The 12,497-nt window shown below is 33.4% G+C and overlaps 1 protein-coding gene across 8 annotated transcripts in view; it reads right to left on the bottom strand.

Moving 5' to 3' along the window:
* Window positions 1–12,497, bottom strand: part of LOC105195148 (cysteine-rich motor neuron 1 protein) — a 542,960-nt gene that overhangs the window by 425,692 nt on the left and 104,771 nt on the right. The window lies entirely within an intron of this gene.

Here is a 12,497-nt window from a genome sequence, read left to right as displayed (position 1 = left end):
CGGAAATACATTTCGGAACTCGAGTCGGCAAATTTTTTATCCTTAGTAAACAGAAGTTTTTGCATAAAGCTTTATATCGTTTAACATTCCTGCTACGTACATGTTCGGTTGAAAAGGCGATGGGTAACATACGCTGATTTTAGCAAATAAAAACGGTACGCTTTTCCTTATAGTTTCTGAGTGGAGTTGAATTTGATTTTCGAAAAATTTTAATTTCGAATTTTAATTATCCTCAATTTCTATCCAAAATTTACTTAAACGCACATCTATCAGAAATCTTTGAAAACAATGTTGTTGATAGTGAACATAATTCTAAGCAGTAATAATTGTTCTGTTTATTTTTTCTCAATGCTTTGCTTTTTCTTTTTCATGTATATCGTATATCTCTATGTACGTGTACATGGTAAATATATTTCCGTTTATTAAAAATATTTTACTATTCTAGTATTTTATTATTAGAAATTGTAAGACACGCAAAAAATATTTAGAAGCATCGAAATCCGCTTTGACCGAATAAAGCCTTCTTCACTTATTAATCTGTGCTATTTAAATCGATTTTCACTTAACACTATTTATTTTACTATAATTTTACTCTTTTATTAATATACCGTTCTCATAATAGCTTTTTATATGTTCAATAGATTCATGTGCTAATTTTAATGTATACTTTTCCGACAAATTAAAATTTTTTAAAAGTTAAATTTAGATTTAGCTAAAACTGCAAAAAAACATCACTTTTCTTGTTATTCCGGGGACTAAAATAGGCTTATTTTACTATCTTTTATTGTCCTTTATATGTATAACGTAGGATGAAATAATACAAATGCTCAGGAATTAACAATGTCACGTGAACGTTGTAGATACGCACGTTTCGCAGCATAAGATGAGGGACTGAATACATTGTCGATAGTCTATGGAAGTTTCCTATCGCACGACGTCGTTCTCATTATTAATGTGTTAATAATACAAACTTAATCACTAATTCAACTGTTTCACGATCGATCGAACGGAAATCGGATGACAGGTGTATATACCGTGAATAATCTATGCCATTGTGCCAACATGTTTCGACATTGAAACGGGCAGATACACATGTACTTAATAGCTTGGTAAAGGATACGCGGGTGTTGAAACTACGTTAAAATCTTAATCTCCCTTCGCGGGATTTAATCACTTTAAGCGGCGTGATTACACTTCGACGACTACGATTCGCGCACGACCTTGTCGCCTTCCTTATTTTGGAGACATTTTTCAGTATTTTCGCGAGTACCTTGCGAATGCTAGTGATTTACCGAATTCTTTTCTACCGAATATTAAAACATTACAAAGACTTTGTAGGGGACGAATTAAATAATGAGATAGTCCACGATATTAGGAATACAACGCGTGAATGTTGCCAAGTAACTATTTTAACCCTATCAATGAACTGTTTCAGTTAGTCAAATGTTTCTAATTGATTTTCTACAAGACGAATTCTTATGGAATAAAGCGGACGAAGCTTTAGACTTATTTCATTTAACGTTACTCATGTAGTGACTAAATTGAAGTCTAAATTAAACTGCAGTAGCGTTATTTAATTCTCTCTTTCGGACAAGTGGCAGAATTCAATATACGAGATCCCTTTTTTTGTTTCTAACGTATGCTAAAAAAAGAATATGATAATAATAATTAAGTCTTGGTGAAATCATTTCAATTAAATGTGTGATTATATAATTGTTAATATAACGTTTGATAATATAAATATTTAGTAATTATACACATTAACAGTAACTCCCAAACAATAATAGTAACCGATTGGTTACTAAACGATTACCAATCGAGTGCTAAATGTTACTAGGGTAATTATTTACCAGGATTTATGCCGCACAAGAGTTTGCGTCGCAAAAAACAGTGAAAATAGGAGTGAGGATAATTTCAACGCAGCGCCTTTATCATGTGTCTTTATGTTATATTAGTATGGCATTGCGATTTCAGTTTTTTTACTGTCAATATTAATGAAACTATAGTGAATGCAATCAATTTGTCAATGTAGTAGGTAACGCAATTATGTATTGTAACCTACGTAAAATGATTATTATGGGAACTATTGTAAAAGGTTTAGCGTAGTTATTTCGTAATTTAGTAACTATTATTATTTAGACTTGATTATAATTAACAAACTTTCTTCGGCGTAGTATATTTCGGTATTATTCGATAATAACCGACGATCGAAACGGCGGAACAGTGAGTTCTTTACAAAAATAAATAAATAATATACTTGTTAGATACTTCCATGCAATTGCACTCGGTCTGCGATGCCGGCTGTCTCCTCGAACAATTGAGGCTCCTTCAGAAAACACAAATTTCCCTCGAGATGCTCATAACGACGCGGTCAACACTATTAAGCGCGTTTCTTGGATTATTTTCAAGGAGTACTCGGTAAAATTTCAACTCGAATGAGTTGAATAAATTTCAATTTGAACAAGTTTATCATAAAAGAAACTCTACTCGTTAGTTGTAGTCCGACCGCGCTTGGAAATATGAACGACTTTTAAGATAAACATTCTTTTTTCTAATTTTTTTATATATTGAACCTTTTATATTTTTCGAATAAACTTTCTAACGTAAATCATGAGTAGCATTTCCGCGTATCTATGTTATCAAAGTAAACGATTGTATCATTGAAACTGCGACCAAACGTTCTATCGTAAGTTTTCTCGTGAAAATGGAGCGGGATTTTGAGCATGAGCGACTATATCGATTCAATCTCATCTCTTTCTCTCTCTCCCTCTCTTTCTTTCTCGCTCTCGTGGATCCTTTAAGCCCGAAAGAAATTTCAAGTTGAAGACTAAATTAATTCTTTAGCAAAAGCAGTTTTTATGTAATTAATACATGGTCTGCGTGTCTCTTGAATTACCATAAAGTTTAACAATCCACTTAAACGAACGGCAAGCTTCTAATGAAATCAATTCTTGTAAGAAAATAGTTCTATTGGGAGGGGACAATAAATTAATCCATGTTTAATCTCGGCCCAGCCACATTCTCGGATTACTCTTTAGAACGCCGGCTGGAGTTTCACGAACCACTTAGGTCCGTAACAAGCTTGTGATAGAAAAAAATTAATTCGACTAAATTGCACGCCCGCCTTGTTCGAGATTCTTCCACTCATTGTCAGTGTAAACGGGCAGATATGAAATGTGATCCGTCGAGAAATCTAATTAAGTGATGTATTGAGTTAGGTCGTTACATAAGAACGTTTGACTCCACATTCGCTAATATTCGTAAACGCATCTTCTTAAATGGTCTTTGAATTTTCAATTCGCTTGAATTATAGTATACTACAGTTTCGTTAAACGTATCTGCCAAGCAAAGTTGGCAACTCTGATTCGCAAGCAACGATACCTATCACAGCAACACTCCTTCTAAGAGCTAGCCATCATTATCAGTGGCTCTATCCCTTGGTAGAGGAGATGTGAGGGGATTTGCAGGCAGAATCCTATATAAAAAGAGAAGCGACATTGATGTCCGAAGCTCTGATTGGTAATCTGATTAGGTGTCCCTTCTTAAGAGAAGCAATCATATTGTGACCGTAGCCATTTACAGAGCTGGCACTTAATGATTAAGTTAGCCAAGATTGAAGCTGAATGAGAAGAGAAAAATGATTACAATACGTCATTTACATGTTCGTGTAACATTTTCAAGTGACAGCATCGCTTAATCATCATATTTATTCAATAAAAAACATGCAACACGTATAATGAGCAATATAAAGCTTAATTTCACTCTATCAGAATGTGTTTATATTAAATGGAGTTTGATTGGATTGGAGCGATTCTCAAATATCGCGATGTAGGAAGTGATAATTCAAGATGGGGATTCAAAGTCTGTATAGGACATTACTGGAGACGATGATGGAAGTTCGATGTCGCTTCTCTCTTTATATAGGACTACTCATGGGCTACAGTTGACAAGCAAAGTTGCCAGTTTTAGCTCGCCAGCAATCATTCCCCACTACAGCAACAGTCCCTCCACAGCAGATCTAGCCAATCTAGCGGTGCGTAATCTTATGGTGGGGACGTTGCCGTAGTGGGAGGTGGTTGTTCGCGAGTCGAAACTGGTAACACTGCTGCCAAGTTGACAAACAACATTTGCCTCTGTATCGCGGAAGCAACAATAGCTTGTTGTTAATTTTGTTATCGGCCTTACATCGACAAATGAAATTTTAGCCAAGGCAATAAATCTAGGACGATTTTTATTCCCGTATCGATTCGTATTTATCGCCGACGCGCCTATTGCCGCTAACCTGTCGACAAGACGGCACCTCGAAGCGCGGAACATTTTATTTCGACAGAATTCCTCCTCCTGACAGATCTTATTTGGCGTGCGTCGAACGAACCGGCTTAATCTCACCGTTAGAAATCGCGATAGGAGCGGCGGGGGATGGATATCATTTTGATAAACCACCATCTGGCGACGTCGCTCGCTTTTCATAAAGAAACTCGAAAGCGAGAACGCAGCGTTTTCTGTTCCGGAGAACGACGACGACGTGGCCCCCGGCGCCTTGTTACTTCGCTCAATTTCTATTTCCCTACATCGAGGTGAATATCGAGTCTCTCTCTCTCTCTCTCTCTCCTTCTCTCCTCAGCTGCGTTTTACCCGCGTTTTATCCGTCTCTTCCTCCATAACCACGACTGGCTCGAATAAACAGCACCGTCGCCGCGAACTCGAGACAACCTATCCGTTTTATCGAGGCAAATATGCTCAGGATCTGTACGCGCGAATGCCATTTTCTGCCCGCGCCTCCTCCTACTTCTCGCGGATTATCCGCTCTCGTCGTTGCCCGTTATGGGGAAAACATAAATCCCGCGGGGGATAGTCCGCGAGAGCACCATGAGCGTTATACCTACATTGCAACTCTTATTATGTTCGATAATACTCCGTTGCCACCGCAAGCAAAAATAATCAAAGCTATAATTATCATCATCTACTTACTAGTTCCACTTCTTAATTTAATTGAATTATTTCTGTAACATATAAATTCCATGTTTTCTTTCATGTTTCAAAAACTTTAATTATGAATGAAATTAATACTTTATAGATTTATACGTTTATGCATTTTGAAAAAGATATAAATTGCGTTTAATATTTAAGAACATTTAAATTTTATTGTTATCGATATGAATAGAGTTTAATTAGTTAATCGCTCTAATCACATCAATAACAATAAAATTTTAATTTTCTTTTCAGATATCAAACTCAATTCTCTTTCAAAATGCATAAAGAATTAATTTCATCTCCAATTAAAGTTTTTTCTCAAAAACATGGATTTTGCTTGTTAGAGGACTAATGCCCAATCTCTTCATCTCTTCTAACTAGCTTTACTTGTAAGATATCTCCCAGAAAATTTAATATAATTTCTAATAAAATTCTTTCAACGCATTTTGTTTCAAAAGTTAGTAATATGAAGAATAGTTATGCGTTAGATACGTAACCAGAGATTTTAATAAAGAATAGAACTTTTAGTTAATTGATTTGTTAATATCCTTATCTGAAAGATAACTATTAGGTGTAAAAAAATCGGGTATAAGAACTAACGAAAGGATTTCATCGATATAAATACGTTGTTTTTCTAATATCCACAATAACCCAAATACAGTTTCGTCACAAGTTTTCGTAGTTCGCAGCGACTTCGAAAAAGCGCATCCGAGTTATATGCATTACGGCCTGCATAACAGCATATTTCCAGTGTACTTTAATAAAATATGTTATTATGCCCGCGCTTGGACGATATTAAAGTTTGCCAATGTTTGCACGTTGTTGGCGCGTCATAGCGCCATATTTACCAGAGAATCCTTTCTCGGAAGAGAGACAGCGGGCAAGTTTATTTAATAACACGTAGAGCGGCGTCCAGGGGGGAAAAAAGGGTCACGAGAGAAAGAGGCGCTTCAAAATAACGCTTTGGATAGAAGCTGGTAGGATAGAGTCAAAACTACCGAGGTAGATTGCCACTCCAAGATATCCGAGATCCTTGAGAAAGTTCATGAAAGGCACATCCCGTAGACTTTTGTAATTTGAGGAAACGAAGGATACACGCACCTGCCAATCTGATTGTTCGAAAGCCGCGGCTTTCGTCACGTTTTCGCTTCGTACATTGTATTCCTCGTCAAGAGCATGTGCCTACGTAAACGAAAAGATATTTTTTAAATTTCTGAAAGATATCTCGTCATCTTGACGTGTCTTACATTTTTTTGAAAAGTTGCGGAAAGACAGCTTTAAACGATCTAAAACATATCTTATGCAACATTTTAAGATATCAAGACATCTTTTTAAAAACTGCGAAGATGTCTTGAAAGTATCTTTTAGAAATCTAGAAGACATCATATGTGACAAATATCTTAAAAGCATCTTTTAAAATATCTTTTAGACATCTTTTAGAAACATCTTGATTATATTTTTAATAAGCTATCTTTTAGATATCTATATACAAAGCCTCGATATTTTAGATGTCTAATGAACAATTTTCCATTAAACGAAAAATATGGATTTATCTTCTGTCTTAATTATACAATTGCTATATTCAAACAAGGTTAATGAGAATCAAGTGCGGTTATTAATGCACAGTTCCAATTATAAACTCTTTCATCATTCGTTAAACATCAAATTAAAACCACGAACGTGACACATATCAGATTTTGTACGATAATCACGTTTTTCTCGCGGAATTTTGTCTAATGATTTAATTAACATGCGGATATACTCGTAGATTGAACCTGAAATTATTAGAGTCTAACTTTTTTTTTCCTCGCTTGTAGTCTCTTCGGGGAAAGTATTTCTTGTGAGATTACTTTACATTTGTAAGATGCCACTTCGGATATGGTAATCCGTGATTCAACAGTTTTTAGACTGAGGCTAAGTGACATGCATTTTGATAATAGTGTCACGCCGAAGATGACTCCGAAGTGAGTCGAAACGTCCGTGGTTTGAATTAGATCAATTTTATGTCATAAATAAATAACGAATAAATAATAAATATTTATGTTTAATAAATATTGAAAGAGTTCGTAATTGGAACTGTGCATTAATAACCGCACTCGACTCTCACAGCCTTGTATGAATATTGTATTTTTTAAATCTCGAGAATCCGATGATTTATATCGTTAAGACAATTGTTTCAATTGTGTCGTTGGAAACTTTTAATTAGAAATCTTAACACTTGAATAATTCCTTCCCTTCTCTTCATCTTCGATAAAAATAAATAATTGTTTGGCATTTTGATCAGATTAATTTTCAACATCTGCACATGCAAAAATGCATTTTACGTCAATTGCCGCGGTCCTTTATAGTTATAAATAAATAAAAAAATTAAAATTAAATGCATTTAAAAATTACTTAAAAAATTTTGTAGCTGCATGTACGTTACGGAATAATCAAACTTTTGGCATAACAGAAAGACTTAATAAATGTTTTCTGCGGTGACATAGAAAAAAGCGAAGAACTAAATGGCTTCTCCATTGTTGGAAGTATATTGTCCAGAAGCAGGGAAGAAGAGAGTGATATCCCAGATATCACGAAGTAAATCGACACTCCATTCAAAGAAGATACTTTTCAACAGGATGAAGTGTATGAAACGATTTAGACTTTCAAAAAAAAAAGAAACCGTTTGTATCTTTCCTTTTAGTACAGTGTAATTTTATGTAGCATTACGGGATTGATTTTTATTTAATTTCACCTCATAATTTTATTCTTCAATAACGCATTTTGAAGGTATAAGAAACATAAATTGTCCTTATTTCAAGTTATCTAATATCTTATTTTTTGCGGCACAACTTTTAACATGTAATAAATTTTATAAAAAGATTTCTTTTAAAATTACATGCGTAATATCTAAAAAAAAATGCAATACTTAGAATTAATGACTAATTTTATCAAAATCGGAATCATGTACAGCTACTCATGAAATAAACATTATATTTTAAAATATTGCTACAACTATAATTGCTTTTGTCTAATCCAAACGTTCACTTACACGGTTTTACTAAAGCATAAAAAATTTTAGCTGACTACAGATCTGAAAATAATTTTGTTACCACCAAAATAATTATGTAGAACGCTCAAGCTGATTGCTAGAATGTCAAAACTTTTTGCAGCATTGCTTATCACGCTTGAATGTCTTTCATAATTATTTTGATGGTCCAACAAAATTAGTTTTAGATCTTTATCTAGCTACATTTCTTTATACTTTGGCAAAACTTTTCTTTCTGTACAGAAATACATGATTTAATCATAATTTAATATGTGAATTTTTTACAATTTTTAATTCATGCAAACTGATTATTCGTCGACCTTGAAACAGAGTTTCAAATTGAAACTGGAATACCATAAGTCTTTGTGAATTTTTGACTGGGACGAGGTATTTTTAGTATTTACTCTAAAAATCAAGGAAGCTAGTTTGCCTTGTGGACCTTCGTAATATTTTATTTAAAAAAAAAAGAAAAAAAGATTTTTAACATTTTTCTGATCAACCTATTGTTAAATAAAAATTCTTGAGATTCGTCATAAATTTCCGTTGTCTAATCTAACTCTGTTTAATTGTAAACTGATTAATAGAATAGTACCAAGATCACTTTATTCTACAACAGATTAAAACATTTTTTTATTTAAAATATTCTTCCAACAACCATTATGAGTCTTTATATCAAGCTTATTTTATGATAAATACAAGTGTAATAGCATTGCATTATTAATTAATAGAAATTGAATTATGAATTAATAGAAATATTTTTCTTGAGGGTATAGTATTAATATTGACACCAGTCAAGGAAAAAATTGTCCCGGATTCCATTCACGGATCGTTTCGCTAAATTTCATAAAGTAGTCTACCATGTACTTTCATTGACTTTACTGAAAACGTCGTTCCACACTGACGTACAATTGCATCGATGAACTTTGTCATGTGCGATTACTCTTTGTTACTCCCTTTCGTAACCAAACCATGAAAGCTCTCTATGAAGATCCATTGAAAACGACTGCCCGGCGGCCCGACCACGACGACTAACAGCAGCAGAAGAGAAGTTTTTATTACTGGTCTTGCGGAAAGACCATCTAATAAATTAAACTGCTCTTGGCTCTTAACTACGTGGCATAATCGTTTTCTCACTTTTGAAACACTATTATGGGTGTTTAGTACTTGTTCCTTAAATATTAAAAATTTAATAAAAATTTTGTAGATTGTTTTCAACACATGTTTGGAGATTTATAAAAAAAAATGTCTGGAATCGGTTCACTAAAGTAATCAAAAATTGAAAGAATTTCAGTTTGCAACGAATTTATTTATGTGACTTTATGGAAAACGTGTGATCGCATGGAAGTTCCAAAATAAATAGAAAAAATGATAGGAATTAGTTTAAAATTTGAAAAAGTATAGTTTAGATATAGAAAAAAATTGACTAATTTTGACTAATTGTAAGTACTATATGATTAAAAAAAAAATGTTAAGGATGCAATAGCAAAATTAATTTTTCTGAAAAATTATGAAGACTATGGCACATAAAAAAACTTAAACAGTAAGACGTGTGTAAGAAAATCTATGTTGGATTTTCCACTGCTTACGTTCGGATCTTACATTCTCGACTCTCGATTAGATAATTCGCTTACTCTCTAAGTTTTACTGCTTAAGTTTGTGTCATTGCCTTTATAAACCAATTGTTCGTTGTTTTTTACAACTTTCAGCGTCAAAATTCGAGAAATGTTTTGTTAATTAGAAAAAATTTTTTGTTAACAAATTTTTTGTTGACCAAAAGTTTTTGTTAATTAGAACAAAAGAACCTAAGAAGCCTTCAGTTTTTAAATTTCGATAATTTTTAGCTCTCGATTGTGTAATTAAAACGTTCTTAATCCTCGCGATTTACAGTGAGAGTCAATTTACAACGATGTTTTGTTAATGTGGATGAAACATCTATTAAATACGGAAGAACTGGAGTATTCTGTCAAATTTGTTCACTTTTTAAGAAGATGAAAATTTAATCTGGAAATATTTAAAAAGTAGAAAACTTTAGAATCGAGTTTTTCCTCGAGTTTTTTTCTTTAATCGTGTGATTTGAAGAACTTTAAACATCCTGCAATGTCAAAGAAAATCCGATCTTGAAAAATCTCGCAAATCTGATGGAAATCAAACCAGTTTTTTTTTCTCATCGCTATCGCATAGTGCCGCTCGCTTATCTCTAAATTTGGAATGTGCGATCGATAGAGCTCCCTCTATGTAATTTCAACGGCAAGTAGCAGTTCGAAAGTGACGCAAGTGTAACGCGAAACCAGTCTAGTACGATACAAGCGACGCGATACGAGCCCCAAGTAAAAAAACAGAAAACAACCTTGCCACTTCAATTTCACGGTACACACGCAAAAGTGTAATTTTTTAACGCGCCCGGCCGCGTCAGAAATTCCCTGTGAAAAGCTTCGCCGCAAATGTGCCGCGATATACGCGGGGGTCCCCCTTTTGTTGCGGCCATTCGGCGCATCGCCAAAGTTTGCCCTCTTTTCGCGCTGTTTGTTGCAAACCGTGTGAAATAGCCCGACTGTGGTCGCCCAGAAAGAGAAGTTCTTATTTTTGCTGCTATCTTCTTTTCACTACGCAATAGACGGAGAAGAAGAGAAAAGAAGAGGGGGGGGGGGAGAGTAAAGAGAACGGAAGAAGGTCGCTCTCGCCTACCAAATTAAATTAACCTTCCCCATCTCGTGCGACTCGACTGCTTGACCCTCGCAAACCCTTTCCCCGATCTCTGCGAAATAATTCAATTCCATGCCGAGTCGCTTATGAGACTATTTCGCTGTTGCATTAGCGGTAGTAGCGGTTATCCGCTTCCTCATGCACCTAACATCGTCCTGAAGAACGTGGTAGATGCGTGATACCGATAAGAAATTAGTAATTAGCAGTAACGTGAGTAACACTGATATCGCGGAAAATAGAGATGGAAAAGAATTTTTGTTTAGTTGCAATATCATCTAAACGGTACTGTCCCAACATTGTTTTTTGTTCTAGGGAAACAAATTTGAGTTAAATGTATCTTTAAAAAGTTATAAAAAAAACACACACACCCACAAATCGAAAAAATGGGATATTTTTCATCATATTATAAAACTTTTATATAAAGAAATAATATTATACAATACGTTTCTGTTTTGAAAATATGTATATGTATAATTGTTGAAAAAAGTAAAATGCAAAATTGCATTGAAAAAGTAAAAAGTTGATTAAATTTTGGACGCATTTTTCTCAAAGCGATATCCACGATAACAAGATTTATCTGATTAATTTGAAAGTAATATTTTTTTTAACATTCGACAACGAACGATTTTTTAAATTTTTAATGTTCTTTTGTAAAGTTATAACAAAAGGAAAAAAGAATTTTTTCAGAAAAAACGTAAATTTCAAATTTAAATGTGTGCAATTTCACGACAAATAAAATTTTTAAAAATTCTCTCCGTAATTCGAAAAGTGTAAAAAAATTGCTTACATTTTAATTCTAGATCATTTATCGAGGCTGAATCGTCACGTGCATTTATTCAAAACGTTATTATTATTTATTTTTCATATGTTCATTTTAATTTTGCATTTTATTTTTTTAAATAAAAATACATATTTTTCAAGCAGAGACATATTATTTCCCTGTCTCTTTAAAAAAAAGTTTCACATGATGTTAAAAAATGATTTATTTTTCGATTCACGAGAATAGCTATAAAAGAGCGATTTTGCTTAAGTGTCTACAAATTTAGGTAGATATAGATTTAAAAATAATTTTATTGAATTATTAAATAATTATAACGTGCAATACTCTAAAAAGTTTTGACATTCTAGCAACTATCTTGAATCATGTTCTACATAATTACTTTGACAGTCTAACAAAATTATTTTCAAATCTGTAGCTAGCTAAATTTTTAGATACATTAATAAAATTGTTCTTTCGTCTAAATCTTTTGGATTTAGGGTTTCGATTTCTACACAAAAAAAAAAAAAAAAACAATTTTACTGTGGCATCGAAAATTTAGCTAGATACAGATCAGAAAATAAGTAGTTTTATATTGAGCCATCAAAATAATTATGTAGAATGCCCAAGCATGATAACGTTGCAAACTGCTTTGACATTCTAGTAATCAAGTTAAACATCCGATGCAATTTTTTAAATGGTTCAATATAATTCTTTTCAGATCTGTGTTTCAACAAAATTGCTTTTTTCTTGTGCACGAGAAAACTCGTCAGAAAGTGACGAGAAAACTTCATTTAATAACATAATTTTAATCGCATAATTTACGTTACTGAAATGTTTTATCGTTCTTAACAATGTTTTATAAACTTTTCATACATGGCTCTAATTGAGACAAGCGAAAGGTTTTTGAGACAAGCGAAAGGTTTGTTAGAACTATGCATAATTATTCCGCGAAAGTAAATGCAAGAATTATGGATGCACGTGAAAATAATTGGCAGCGATGCTTGATTGGGAGGGGGCAATATTTTGGCAGTT

This window comes from Solenopsis invicta, chromosome 7 (genome assembly GCF_016802725.1).
Source record: "Solenopsis invicta isolate M01_SB chromosome 7, UNIL_Sinv_3.0, whole genome shotgun sequence".
NCBI classification, from domain to species: domain Eukaryota; kingdom Metazoa; phylum Arthropoda; class Insecta; order Hymenoptera; family Formicidae; genus Solenopsis; species Solenopsis invicta.
The sequence above is the reverse complement of the archived record's forward strand: the minus strand, read 5'-3'. Positions and strand labels throughout refer to the sequence as shown.